The following is a 16261-nucleotide window of genomic DNA, read 5'->3' on the forward strand; positions in this document are numbered from 1 at the left end:
TAGCCCTTAGATATGCAACCCATAAATTGACAAGTTTGATCCATTTTGGAAGTTGAAGATGGAGCTCTACCTCCTAATTCATCACTTCTTTCACTCCTATACCACAAGCAACTTTAACTTGACATGAAGCACCCTCCCAACACCCTGCTCATGGGTGAAACACTACTTTCATCACAGCTCAAGAAGGTGGAAGGACCCTCTATCACAAGAACAACTAGTATCAACCACACAATTAGTTGACTATCCATTGGTCCCTACCCATTGTAATTCTTCTACAGAGGCCCTCATTGTCCACAAAAATCTCTCCCTTATCCTCACTTGGTCCCTCTCTCCACTCACATCACCGACTTGATTGTTCTAATGTTCCATTGTAGTTTTGCTTTCTGGCTTTTTTTGTTGGGTCACTACAATTGTTTGTTAAAAAAAACACCTTCCTTTTGAGGTCAAATGGGAGAAAAGACATGGTAAACCATCTATCTTTTCCCACTGTATTAAGTACCATGTCTCTCTAGTAGTTCCCATTGTATTACATAGCTCTCTTATATAAAAATACTAATATACTATGCAGAATTCACAAATGTTAGCAAGTTTCTTGATATCTTCAAGTCTTTATAATAGTTTCTTTGTGTTCGTCAAGTCATTTTTGGTAGATGCAAGATTTTTTCTCACTTAGAAAATTGTTTGCCTTGGACACTTTTTATTACAAGGTCATGCTTGTTCAAGGATTATCTTCTATCATGGACATTTTTGTTGTTATCTTGGCATATAATGCTCAAGGGCACACGTATAAGTTTATGAATGTAAATGGAGCATGAACTCATGTTTTAAAAGGAGCCATACTCCCTATCTTGATGGTCATGTATCCTTCTCCATCCATCACTCTACTAGCCCCACCATCTTTATCCCCTCTACAGCACTCTCTATTTGATTTGTTAAAATGCAACAATGGTCTACCCTCCACTCCTTTACTTGAGATACTACCAAAACAAGGCACTCTGTTGCATCCTTGGTCCCCTAATCCTCAACTATAGCTAGTATACCTCTTGAAGTCTAGGAGTAAATGACAACGAAGCTTTAATTGTCAATTCACAACCATTAGAATATGATGCTACCCCTCCCAGCAAAGCCACTAGCACAACTTGATAAAAAAAACATGAAGTTTGATGTAAAATGAAGTGAATTTTTTTTGAAAAGAACCTTCAAAGTTTCAAGAAAAAGGCATAAGACTTTAACTTTACAAAAGTTTAGTTAGGAAAATGGCAAATACATGCAATTTGATTTGAAGCTCCATCCCAAATTTTGAGTTAAAGGTTTGTGTATCTATTGCCAAAAAAGTTTTTTATGAATAGTATGCCAACGTTACTATGACACCCAAGAGCTTCTCAGTTGGAGGTGGTAATATTAAGAGAAAAGGCCTTACTACTTACAACTTGGATCATGTTATCTTTTCCAAGTGCATAGATTTGAAGCAAGAATTACCCTAAGAAAGCTTTGGACAAGTTTAAATCTCAATTTGTTTCTAGTTTTTGTAACACCGATAGTCCTATTCTACACATGACATCTCTTCACATCATTGTCATTTGCCAGACTCTATTATCAATGACCCTTGCATAATATTGATGTGGAAGTTGCATTTCTCCACGAAAAACCTGATATAAAAATTTTATGTGATCCAATCTCTATTCTTCCAATGAAAACATTGATTAGTATTCCTATGGCAACATATGGTCTAGTTAGGCACATAATTGTTCTCATTTTAGGATTTTGGTGCTTGGAAATTACAATGCTATGTGTATACTTTCAATCATTCACTCTCTTGTTTGAATTGGATTGTATGCAAATGATTTCTTTTATTACATGGCACTCACTTCACATCATAATTGAAGTCAAAGAACCTACAACTCACCATCACTTGAGAATGCTCACTCACATACTACCTTGTCTTAGCAATCACATGCACCTCTTCTCATGTCAAAGTGCACCAATACAAATATAATGTTAAAGCTCTAAAGGAAATTCAACATGAAGTGATGTACACTCATGGCATTCACACGAGGGCTAATTATTCCCAAACCTTAAGAACCCTTCACACATTGCTACCAAACACATGTATGATAGTCCTTATAAGAAGTCACTAAAACCCATACACTGTCTCGTCATATGCACATGGATGTGTGTCTCATATGTGGCCTACAAGCTATTCAAAATAATGTAGTCCTAGGTAAAAGCATTGAGATGATGTAAAATAACATTTGCAAAACCTACAAGATTTACAGTGTTGATTTCTCCATCTATCTTAAAGCAAGCGTACATTCAAAGATCTATATGATTATTAAAATGGATGCTATCTTGGTGAAAATTGTTTGCTATTGACCAAAATTTGTACTTTATTCAAAAAATAGTCACAATCATAAAATTTTTGTATTGTTGGGTTATGTATTAAATTTGAGCCCTAGATTATGGTTTATACTATCCTAAGGTTGACGACAATAACTCAAGAAGGGGGAAAACAAATTCTTGGGTCCATGAGAGCAAATAATATGTACACACAAGCATGAATGAATGTGGACCACTCATGCTTGGGAGGAGATTGTACTCTTCTTGTGCATGATCTCTTTTTACTTTTGTTTATTCTCGATTATTTATCTCTTATACAAGGTATTTACTTTCAATTTTGCTCTCTTTTTACCTTTGCATGTTTTCGGTGCTTTGTCTTGCTAAATAAACATTTGCTTTCATAGCTTTTATCCCAAGATCAAGCTCAAGCCACCAAGGAAAATGAACTCTCCATCAAATAGGGGTGAACATGGCACATGGTAGAGAATGTGGAGTTAGTGGCATTGAAGGCCATTAGGCCCTTTAAAGTAATAAACCTCCCACTGCCAGGCACATGGCGGCTCTCCCTTTTGCATGCATGCAAGAGAGCCAACCAAGAAAGTGACCTCTCTTAAGACATGTAGTGAATGAAGAGTCGAGGTAGATATGGGGTTGGACTATGCGGCTGATACATGTGGTTATGCATGAAGAGACTAAAGTGTACACAATGAGCATAAGAAGGTCAAAGCTATTGTAATAGAGGGAAGAAGTTATTCAAGGCAGCACTCTCTTTATATCTTGTGCTAGATAACGTTATGATGATTTTTCAACTGCAAGCATTTTCTTCTATTGTATGGGGAATTTGCCATCTAAAGAGGAATTTAATTGGTGGTTTTCAATCACATACCATGGTAAGACCTTTCTTCAATGGTACATATTTGTTGGAAGGTTTTTTCTCATGGCTCTTCTTAGTTCTACTTTGGAGAAAGATTGGGTATTGTGTTGTGCTATTGGGTATAAAGGAAACTTGGTTTTCACCTTGCCTTAGAGCTATACCTTTTCATTAGAGATTGTGCCTTAGCATGAACGTCCCATGTGTATATCATTCTTGGATTCATCAATTTGGTTGAATGTTTAAGTGTAAGTTCTTGTAGAAGCTTCTTTAGATGTACATATTGTTGCATCTTCCTATGGTATTCTTAGAAAAAGGAAAGATAGAATCTTATGGGATAGGTGCAAAGATCCATCAAGATACATGAAGGTATTTGATCCCCATAGCCTTGATGTGGGGTTGCAGATCAAGTTTAGGTCCTTCTTAGATGCATATTACATTTGCAAACAAGGAGGGGTAAAATACCAAAGGTTGTTTGAAGAGCACATAGAAAATGCAACCAATCAAGAAGAAGGCTAAAAGTCTACATGTCGTAGAGATATAGAACTTTATTTTTGTGGGAAAAGATGGATCTAACCCTACGAAGACTATTAAGAAGAAGGAATGCCTAGAGAGCTTGGCGACACAACTGAATAGAAATGGTCATCATGGCATTCCATCTAAGGAAGAGAAGTTTGGAGAGAAAAAAAATTTAGATCCTTGTTCTAAAAATAAAGGAGTAAGATTTAGAACCTAACTAATTGAAAGTTGTGGGTCATCATGTATGTTCTGGCCTCTGATCATTGTCCTATCCATCTTACCTTCAGAATTCTTTCATGTGAAGTCTAGAGCAAGATGACTGCATTTTAAGTGCAATGCTCCCTTTTTGTCATACCCATAATTTGTAATGAAAATTAAGTATGTGAGGAAGGATGTTAAGAAGACATCACATGATATTATGTGTTGCTGGATGGAGTGTAATAGGGTTATAATTGAGGAGACCAAAAAGCACAGTAGAGATTGTGCTCCCAAGAGGAAAATGTCTCTATCAAGCAAAGCTTAGGCATGTCCTACCCTTGATTTTTCCTTGGTTTCATGAAAATAATACAACCACAATAATAATGTGTCCATGAAGTATCACAAATAATACAAGTTTCCAAAAATAATATAATTGGACCTCCAAAAAATAATATCCTTCCAAAAACAATTCTAGCACTTACGCTTTGATGTGCTTTCACCTACTTTGATATTGCCTTCCACATTTCCTATTAACAAAGGGTTAGGTGTAGTTCTATGTAAAAAGGGACAATCCACTTGCACTTTGACATGTTTCACTTGCTTTGATGTTGCCTTCCACATTTTGTGTTAACAAAGGGTTAGGTGTAGTTCTATGTCAAAAGGGATCATCAAAGTTGGACCAATTGATTTATTATGCAAGCCTCAAAGTTATTGATAAGAAAAGGGATTGTGTAGTGAAAGAATTGGAGTACTTGGCTATGGTATTTTCTTTGAAGAAGATTTGGTATTAGCTTTAGTGTATCCATTTTAAGCTATATGTGGATCATGAAGCTTTGCCATTCCTAATGCACAAAGTAGGTGTGAAAGGTTGAATGATTTGATGGTTACTTCTTTTCTAGGAGTTTGAATTTGAAGGGGTAGCAAGGCTTGCTTGTTCCCATATACTTGTTGATCATCTCTTGTGGATAGTCAAGGTGATGAGGGGAAGAAAGATGATTGGGAACCTTTTGGCTTCACAATAATATTCTCCTAGTCTTTCAAGTTGTGAAGAAGAAGAAGCTATTATTGGAGGATGAAGAGGAGAATGATAATCCAAATATTATAGATGCTTCACTATTTCTAGTTGAGACTATTACTCCATGGTATGCAAACATTGCCAACCTTTGGCTACACAATGGTATCCTCTTGGTCTTTCTAGCTGTGAGAGAAAGAAATCATTATTAGGTCAGCCGCCTTCACTTTGCTAAGTGGTGCATTGTACAAGAAAGGGAAAGATGAAGTGCTTTGTAAAGGTGTTACAAGAGATGAGATTTATATTATACTAAAGGCTTGTCATGATGAGCCTTGTGGTGGTAGGCATTATGCAGGAGAAGCAATGACTAGGAAAGCTCTTCTTGTAGGATATTAGTGGCCTACACCATACAAAGATGCCTATGATTTCTACAAGCATTGTGACATGCATCAATGGATAGGAAAGACAACTAAAGCCAATGTCATGATATTGCAATCCATCCTTCTCCTAAAGCCATTTGAAAAATGGGACATCAATTTGTAGGACTCATCATCACTCTTACTAGACAAAAGCAAAACATATACATCCATCGGTGCATTGAATATGTGATGGGTTGGTTCAAAGACAAAGCTCTCAAGAGAGATGATGGAAACAACGTGCCCCTATTCTTGTATGAAAGTGTATTCACTCGCTTTGGCAACCTGCTGGATTTGATCAATGATCCTAGATCCAGTGGCCAAGTCAAAGTAACTAATCAAATCCTGTTTTGGATCTTGATAAGGACATTCCAGTATATAGATACGATTGGGATGATGGACTTGTAGAGGCTTCCTAACTATACACAACCTCCTATAAAGCCACAATGGATCAAACACCCTTTCAACTAGTTTAAAATAAAAAAGTTATTTCTATTGTAGAATTGGAGCTTCCCCCTAGGAAATGGGTTAATTTCTTCTTTATAAAGCTAGAACTTCAAAAGCTTTGGTTATGTAAACCAAAGCTCGTTAAATACAAAATTTTTGATTATTAACACAAATACTTTGACTTTTCAAACTAGGGTCATTAGACCTTCCCTTAACCTAGTATAGATTATGTTTTTTTCTACAACCATACATTAAGAAGAAAAATAGCATTAGTTAATAAGAAGATTATCTAGTTTCAAGGGGTCAAAACCGTGGAGTGTGGAATGATGTTGTACAAGAGAAGGTTTCTTTTGTTGTAAGGGTGAAAAGCCAAATGAAGATTGCATGTTTCACCCTCACAAGCTAGAGTTGAAAACAACCAAGACCATGCCTAATACTCATTCAAGAAGAAGAGAAATAATGATTTTGGGCTAAATATCTTCATAGCCAAAAGACAAAGATGAAGTACAAGATTTTCCACTACGACCATATATTCAACTAGCACGCACTCACCATCACTATTTTCAATAATTATCACTTGCGAATTACCTAGAGTCATTAAGTCATGGAATCAACTACCCCAACTATGCGCAATTCCCCAATTCCCACAATCAAGAAATCAACAAAGGCCAAATCACCATCAACACAAGGTAGGGCACCCTCAAGCTAGTAGTTCCCCTCAACTTTGAAGTAGTGAGAAGAGTCCAACACCTACCCTAATGGCACTCAAACTACTCTCAATAATCATAACTACGAGGTGGCAGCATGGTTTATGGAAAAGCAAGATGGAGTGCACTTGCTACGAGCATAAAAAATACTGACTCAGACACCCAAATTAAAACGCTCCATGCTATTCTTCTCAACTTCCTCAAATCATTTGAGATGACATGAATCAGTAAGCACTTCAAAGAAGATTTCTTGATGGTTGAAGTAATCAAATAAAATTTGAAACACTTCAAGGTAAGATAGTGTTGAGTAGAGGTCTAAGTAATACTAAGAGGACTCCAAGATCTTGACCATTGGATGTCTATCCATCATTATCCAACTAATAAACCCACCCATAAACCTTGAAGGCTACATAAGCATATGCATGACCAAGGAAGCCAACAAAGAAAGAATAAGGCCAAGAAAGATAACAAAAGTGAGAGACATTAGGGCAAAAAACGCTTCAAAAAATGCACTTTTGTTAATCACGGGATTAAGAAAAGGGCTAAAGAGAGTTTGCCATGTATGCAAGAATATGGTATTCTTGCCTTATCTTTTTTGGAGATACTAGATTCCACTTCGTGATTCTCTCCTCCTTTCAAAATCTCCAAAGTTTGACATGTTTCAGTAATCCTGAAGTCCTTATTTACTTATAAAATTTGACAAGGGACATGACAAAGATGTTGTGAAGTTAACAATGAATTTTTTGAAAGTCAAGAGATTTAATTATTATTTTTGGTACCCAATATATTTTAATTAGTCTTCTTAATATTTATTTTTAGTTCATTCATTTTTCTTGGTGAGCTTCTTTTTGTGTGAATTCAATCTATGTATGGCATCTAGAAGGCACCCTTCTCGTAAACTCTTGCATTGTCTATAGCCAGGGAGGTGATGGAAATTGGGAGCCAAAGACCTCAAGCATAAATGAATATGTTACCATATTGTCCTCTTGCAAGGTCTCTCACAAGGTGAAAAGAAGAAAATGAGAGGATATAAAATATCACTGGAAGAAGGGACATATCATTGCTTTCAAAATTATATTTGAAAGGTGGTTTGTCAAAGTCAACATGTTTACATGGCCGAGGATATGCACTTGCCTCCAAATGAATGTGTTTCTAAGCAAACACATTGTAAGTCTTAAGTTGATTATGTATGTAAATTTCTTTTCATTTAAGCAAGTACTAATAACGAAATCTTGGTTGTAGACATATTTCCATCAACAAGTATTGAATGGCAACTTATGGAAAGCTTAAGTGCAGCCTTCCATGCAATTCATAATGTCTTCATAGACATTATCTATGCTGATCAAACCGTGGGTTCTTTTAGTGATGGAAGGGTTTTTATATATTATGCATGGTATGTGGTTGTTTCTAGAGCAGGTAGATATGGACATATCAAGGATTTGCCATTGCCAAGTCTTTCATCTCTAAATTAGGAGATTCTTGATAAGACAATGATGTACAATTTTAAATTCAAAATATGTCAAGATTCAAAAGTTTATGAGGGTTGGAAGGATGTCAAGAAGAATATGCATATCATGGTTTATACCCTTGCATATCTTTGTGGATACTTCAAAATAGCACATTAACAAAGGACAAAGGTATCTTGGCTAAGTAGAAATTTTGCAAAAGAGGAATTAGACAACATTATAGAAAGGCTTTGGAAATTTAGAGAGTATGACCATAAGGGTGATACCATGATCTGTATTTTATGCCTCTAATCCAACTCTTACTTTGAGCTTTGATTGTAGGAGATACAAACTTAAACTAGGCATTTGGATTCCCTTGGATTCTGATATAGATTGCATGCCTTTTAAACTGAAGGTGCAAGTTATAGCACATGAAGAAGAAAATGAGGTAAATGTCTTTCAATTGGATTTTAAAGGATATAAGGGATACCTTGGAGCTGCTAGACAATACATCCCCCCTGGATATGAGTTCAAAGTCAATGGTAAAACAATTAGGAAAAGAGTTGAATGCTCTTTCTCTTGTATGAGTTGTTTGCCTCCCACAATTGTAAGTTTAGAGCCATAAATATGAAAACAAGTATTACATTTACATAGGATAAAAAGCTTTTCATTACAACAAGAGTTATAAAATTGAAGTGAAAATATACAAGGATGCAAAACAATAAAGGAGATTCCTCCAAGTTTTTGTTTATATCTATTTATCTTCTTCTATCTTCAACACCTTCTCATTCTTTGGCACTATAGCTTCTTCATCGTTTTCTGCAAAGATCTTTAATATCCTCATAGTGGATTTTTTCTTTGGTTGTGCTGGAAGAATTTGACTTTGATAGGTACTCTCTTCTCTTCAGGCTTAAGTCCTAGGAGATGGATGAAACTTCATCATAGGAGAAAGTGTTGACATTCCTTTCTTTTTGGTGTTTACCTTATTAGTCTTTCCAGATGACTTGCCATCACCCTTACTCTTATTCTTAATTGAATATTTTTGTGAAGGGGAGTCAAGATCAACTAGTGTGATTGCCCTATCCAAAATCAACTCAATACATCGCTCCCTTATCCTCCCTTATCCACTGCATATATGAGTTGAGGTAATCTCAGCACTAAAAGAAAGAATGTAACAAGTTGGTAAACTGAAAAAGGGTCTCTCAAAAAACAAACAATATAAAAGAGACTTACATTCACCTCATCTATTTTGAGTATCTTTGAATTTATTGTCTTGCAGACATTTGAAATCACTCTCCATATCCACAAGTACGTGCATCACTTTATCCTCATATGTGGTGTTCAAGAAGGTAGTCACGAGCCTGCTTGCATTGCAAATGAAAATATATAACTAAAATAGACAATCAAATAAAATAAAAAATTAACAAAAAAGCAAGAAACATTTCATTTAATACACATTTTGCTTGGCCATGGATACCTTAGAGAGTTCATAAGAATAATTTCTTTGGTGAGTATGTCGATATATATAAGACTCCAATGTCCTCTACAAAGTGAAATGTTAGTAAGAAATAAATACAGCAAAGAAGTACATGTTAACCCTTTTGGAAAATTGCATACATTTTGACGTAAGGAAAAAAGATACGGTAGTTTGTGATGGAATCAAAAGATTTGAAAAACATTCTATGTTTGAACTAGATCTTGAAAACAATTCCACTCATAACAATGAATCAACAATAAATATAGTTTTAGAGATTTCTTGGCTAAGAGAAGCAATCAACGCCCTAAAGCCAATAGCAAAAATAAAGGAGTGTTATTTGTAATCAACAACACAATCAGTCTATATTCTAAAAATTTTGAGAATCAAAATACCTTACCTTATGTAACAATAAACTTATAGAATCTGACAATTAAATATCTTTTTTTACTAGCATTAACTTGTCCTCAGGAGAAATGCTGAGATAGTTCTCTTTCTCAGGAAGTGCAAGAAACATTGACAACCATTTGAACATACACCTCACCTGTCCTCTTATTATTAACAGGGACAAGCACAACAATTTTTCTCATGCAAACATCATCCTCGGTTTCTCTGACCTCTTGCATTTTTTCTTCTTGGACAAACTCTTGTTGGGATGTGCTCCTTATTGGATATAGATGTGTCACATCCTCAATATTTGGTCCTTTTGCTTTCTTGGACAATTTTGAGGGAATGTTAAGGATCTCAAAGTATTTTTTATCAGTAGTGGGAAAGTGCCTCAATACCTTGTCGAACCTATACCTAATTCTGCTGACCATACTAAAATCTTTGCTCATCAAGGTGATCCTATGAGCATGAGCAGTAGCAATGTAAGCATCATTCATAAAGTCAATAACAAAATATTCTTGACAACTATGATAAAAGTTGTCTTTGGAATGATATGTTGTATAGCTCTCTGGGCCTTCCTTATCTCACTAAAACACTTATGCATATAATAAAACCTAGACATTTTTCTCCTTAGCTTAGAAAGCTCACTTCCTTGAGCAGAAGAGGGCCTAGCTTGATTTGTTGGCTTATTAGATACTCTAGGGGAGGTTGAAACCTTCGCAGTTGGAGGAGAGGATTGTCCAGCAAGATCATGGGGTCGGTTATTACAACATGGACCTTGGCTTGGGTAAGAGGAGAAGAGACAGTCTTTGTACTTGATTGCTTTGATTGCATGACAGAAGACTAGGGAAAATCAAGGGTAGGAGGGATCTCAAGAGGGACAACTCTAATGGCCTTGCCTCTTGTGGTTGCTCTTTATATAAACTTTCCTTGATGTTTGTTTTGTCCTTACCATCACTACTTGATAGAAAATGACAGGAAGAACGATAACAAAATATTCGTTGGAGGTATTATCAATACATTGCTCAAAGGATATGTCAATAGGATGCGAGAGTAACAAAGCAAAATCTCCACAAGGGTCCTCCTTGCTCTGTATCATGGAGGAGCTGATATGGTGCGAGAGCAGAAAAGCGAAACCTCTGTAGGGTCCATTTTACTCCATATCGTGGAGGAGCTAATATGGCACGAGGGTGGTAAAGCAAAATATTTGGAGGGTTCTCACTCCATATTGTGGAGGAGCTTATATGGTGTGAGAGCGGCAAAGTAAAATCTCCATGTGCCAATAGGCGTGTGTAAAGGAGGAGCCAATATGGTGCAAGAGGTAAGGAATGTGAAGCTGTGAAGGGGTCCCCCTTGCACCATACCGTGGATAATTAGCTAGCCCGCATTGGCCAATATAGCATGAAATGCAAGTTTTGCAAGCTTTGGTAGGACTCCTCTTTGCGCCATTTCGTGGATGACTCACTGGTCACGCTGTTGCTAGATGACTAAAATGAGCCAAGTAAGCTAGGGTCTAAGCCAGGGTTCATTTTATATACTTGGTGTAGCTTGTGCTACACGGCATTGTATAATTGGTTAGGGTTTTTCACGGCCATCCAATGGTTGTCCACATGGTCATTCACATGGCAAGGCACCTTGGTTTTGTATAAATACAAGTGACAAGGCTTTTGTTTACTTTTTAAACTGGATCTTGAACCTTAATTATCCTAATATTTTGAAGCTATTTTTGAGTCACTTGTATTATTTTATGGGCTATTTCCTTTCATTTGTTGTTGGAACGACGATACGAAGCAACAAGTGTGGTTCGTTAGGCACAGAGTTTGTTTTCGCACCGTATTAACATTTTACGATATGAAGCGAGGATGCATTTTTCATGTGGTCAAGTTCTTCTCATCACATCATATTGTGGACCTTGTGATGTTTGATGCAAAAGATATTCAAGGCTCCCCAGATGTGGGCACACCAAAGAGGAAAAGAAGAAGGTTGTCTTCAGGGTCAAGTGGTTTAGTTTGTGCTGCCTTTTCTCTTGAAATTCCCTCTATTTCTTCTCCTTGCTCAATAGAGCAAGTGCAGGAATGCCTAAGAAATCTCTAGTCAAAGGTAAGTCACCATTGAGGGTTCTTGGATTGTCTCAAATCATAAAGGTTTCTCCCTTAGAAAGGCTCCTAGACTTTCTTTTTTAGAATGGCATAGAGTTATCTTACTATGCAATTGCAAAGGATATTTTCAACCCTGATTAGGATATTGACCATGTGGTGAATTCTTGCAATTTTTTTTTAAATGGAGTTTACCGAGTTTGAAAGTCTAGCATTGCCTATGGTTGAAAAGGATACAAAGGAATATGTTCATATACCTATTGGGACCTCACCTTCAGAGAAGTCACTATTCATAAGGAAGTGTGGAGCTCATTTTCTCAATAGGTTTTGTGTATTCGATGTGTTTTGTTCTGCTCATTCTAGGAAATGTAGGCTTATGTCAAAATCAGGTGCATTCATTGTATATACTCTTGTTAAATATCCTATCAAATTTGATGGAGGCAGCAAAATCTTCTAGCTTCTGCATTTTGGATGAGGTGGCAAACGAGAAGGATGCATAGGAATGTTTGGACCCTCAACAAGAAGCATATATTGCTGACAAACTAGATGTCACCCAATTCAAAGCTCTGGCCATTATTGAAAAAGCCATGTAAATGTAGATATTGTGTTTGACTTCCCTTCTTGCTATACCGTTTCTTCTCTTTCAACTTTTCCTATTTAAGGACAAGGAATACATACTACTATTAGACATGCAAAGGTTCTTTAATCTCAGGGAGAATTATTATTTAGCAATCATTGTAGAGGCTTTTGATGGTGCAAATGACATAGTTGATGTCGAAAATGAATCAAAAGAAGAGTTACTTAAACTAGACACTGAAATTGTAGATGACAAGTTTATTGATGCAGGGGATACCCTTTCTCTTTGTTTCAACAAGGCAAAGGATGCTGAGAAAGAATTGAGGATTATTGATGAGGAGTTCAACTATCTTCAAGACCAACTTGGAATTTCCAATTTTGAAAGAGAGTAGTCAGTCAGAGTAGCTAAAGAATTGCATGATACCAATGAGACATCATCATCAATTAATATATGGAATCCAACTAAGCTAGAGTATGATGAAAATCAATTCGTACTACTATCTCCAATTTTGTAAGATACATGAATATGTCTGATTTCAACTTTCATTTGATATTTATCTTTTTTGCAGTTGGAGATTGAAGATTTTGATAACTTCTTGGGATGGGGGAAAGGGTTGAGAGCTAATGGTAATTTATTGAAAGATGTTGCACTTGGCCATTACTTGGCAAGGATTGATCCTCATGTTTTATTAGTATTCCATAACATCTTCTTAGAGGAAGCAACATGGCCTATACTATGCATTAAGGCACTTACAAGGCTACTTGGTTTCTTTAGGTTACAATATAAGCACAAGGTGATGTTTTTGGAGAAGACAACAACAATTAGGATTTTTGGTTACGGTCCTAGGTTCTTTGCTTGTAGAGTAGGATACTTTTTGGCCCTCTCATCTTATGCTTTGGCAGCAAATCAAATTGATATAAAATCCATAGTTGGCTATAAGAGAAGAAAATATCTATATTATAGAGGAAAGATCCTTGAGGAGGTAGAAGATGTAAAGGCTCTTGAGAGCTAGCTTTGTACTTTTTATCTTGAAAAATACTATGAATTCTCAAGTTTCATTGTCATAATTAGTATTCATTCTTTGAAGCTGTCGTAAAAAAACCCAATTGAATAGCTCCTTAAGAGCATTGCTTTTTGTAACTCCTCCTCCATGTCTTGTGCTTTGAAAAAAACTTGTATGTGCTTGATAGTGAGCTTTTTCCATGCCTTGGTTGCTATAAGTTGCTAGGGGGCCTTGCTCCTCCATAAAGTAAGGCCCATGGATATGAAGGATATGCTGCAAATACAGGGGAGTAATAATCATTTTACACCATTAGAAGATTTGTCAAAGAAAATTTAAATTAAATATTCTCTCTTACCAAATAAAGTGTGATATTATTTTCTCCCCATGCCTCCTTTATTGCTTGAATAAGATTTGTAATTGAAAATTTGAACTCTTCTAAATATGTGTATGTTGTCTTTTGTTGCTTGAGGAGCTTTAGAAAGACATTAAGGTGTTTCCAAACCTCTATTCTTAGAAATATGAGTTGTGGTGTGCTTGCAATGTTTGTTGTTGTCCCACATAGCTCTCTCCAATACTCCCAAGTAATGCTCACCGATTTTCCTATATGGTTTCCTAAAAAGCGTCTGGCTTTTGAGCCCCCCATTGAGACATCAGTCAAGACATCTCTTATTTTTCCTAAAAGTGTTGGATCTTTTCTTAAGTGAACTTAATCTCCATAAAACCCCATTTTTGAGAGTAATGCCTTATATTTGTTGATACACTCATTTGATAAAGCCAAGGGCTTCATTGAGTATGCATAGTTGAGATGCAACCTAAGAAGTTTGTCAATTATTCTAATATCTGCATCTAAAGTACAAATATGAACATTTTTAAGAGGAATTGAAAGAATGGGATCCCATATGTCTTCTATGTTTTTAAATTTACTTAAATCTATAGAGTCTTTTGTTGGGGATCTTCTTACAGGGCGCAAGTTGCTAGACCCAACACTTTTCATGTAATAAATACAATGATATTTTACATTTGTCCTATTACATATTTCAATCATACATTTGATAGGTTTAAAGTTAGCGCTCATATACTATTCCACATTAAAATTACCAACCCTATCAAGCACCAACATTTCTCCTTCACTTTAAGACGTAACGATGTTTGGAATACCTGTATGAGTGAACAACCATTTCAATGTTTGATGATTTTCAATTGGTACTACTTGAGCCACACCAACCCACCAAATCTCTATCTCAGACTAGAACTTATGCACTAGTGCTTGACCCCCACCCATTGATGTAGTCCAATACCTTGTTCATGACTCAAATGTTCTCATTTCATCTTTTGTCCTTTTTGAATATGTGCTTCATCTAACTTCAAGAAAAACTTCAAAACACCATGGCATTCCTCTACTGTGAGTCTATACATGTAGACCATTGCAATTTGCACTCTTCTTAGATTAATCCATATAAAAACACATTGTATTCAAAAATATATTTTCTTTTTGTCTTTTCGTATGACATAGACCCTTCAATATGAATGTATTCCCCCAAAACATGTGGAATCTTACAATTCATAGCAGTCCTTGCAACTGATGCTACAAGGGCTCGAGGCAACCCAAATGTACTTATTATATTATATTATATTTAAAGCTTCTAAACCATAATCTAGAGATATCATGATAATCTTTTTCACTAATACCCACAATATCACATGTCTCTACAATTTCATTTGGTTTTACTGTGTCCTTTAAGTCATTTACCAATTCTTTGAGAGTTGGGCCTCTCAAATCCACATTTTGAGGTGACTTAAGAAACCTCAAAATATCCTTCTTATTTAAGTCATTTACCAATTCTTTGAGAGTTGGGCCTCTCAAATCCACATTTTGAGGTGACTTAAGAATCCTCAAAATATCATTCTTTTGCATGGTTTCTTTTAAAAGATTTGAGAGTTGGGCCTCTCAAATCCACATTTTGAGGTGACTTAAGAATCCTCAAAATATCCTTCTTATTCACGGTCTCTTTTAAAAGATTGATTCTCTCCTTACTCTCTCGAATACTAATGCTCGATATTTTAGAGACGTATTTTTGTGCAAGATTTAGTCTTCTTTTCTTTACTCTCACACACAAGCTAGTTATATTTTTTAATGGTCTCAAGTTTCCTTCAAGCATGCTAGCTTGTCTTGTAATGACTTATTAACATTTTCTAGAATGTCAATCTTATTCATTAGCTCAAAAATGTTTTTTTGTGCAATTAATAATGCTTTTCTCATTTCATGCATTTGAGCCATGTATGTGCAAGATACAAAGCATAACCTTGTATAATAGCCAAGCATCCCATTATAACCTTCTCCAACATATATTACGTAGTTATGAATATTAAAAAAATTAGGAGGTTTACCTATGGAAGGGTCCTTGGGATAAATATCTCCATCCACCCATAAATATATATGCTTCTTTCCTTGTATTCCCAATTTGTTAGCCTCCATCTCATCTATTAGTACTTGATAATGTATACATCTCCAAGATGTATAAATTGGATCTAGTTGAATGGTAACTTTGTACTTGCATGTGCTTGCATCTATATTAGTTGAAGAGGTATTGCTAAACATTTTAGTAGATCAACCACAAATGAATATCACAGATAAATAGAGCCACCTCAATGAAGGGCAAGCAATGAATGGGTAATGCAACATTCATTGTGTCATCCACATGTAGTTTCAAGAAGTCACATCTCAATAGGCTTGAATGTTTAGCTTATCCACGCCTTATAGGAGCTATAGAC

This window comes from Lygodium microphyllum, chromosome 23, assembly GCF_053477565.2.
Source record: "Lygodium microphyllum isolate KBCC chromosome 23, Lygodium_microphyllum_v1.1.10, whole genome shotgun sequence".
Taxonomy (NCBI): Eukaryota; Viridiplantae; Streptophyta; class Polypodiopsida; order Schizaeales; family Lygodiaceae; genus Lygodium; species Lygodium microphyllum.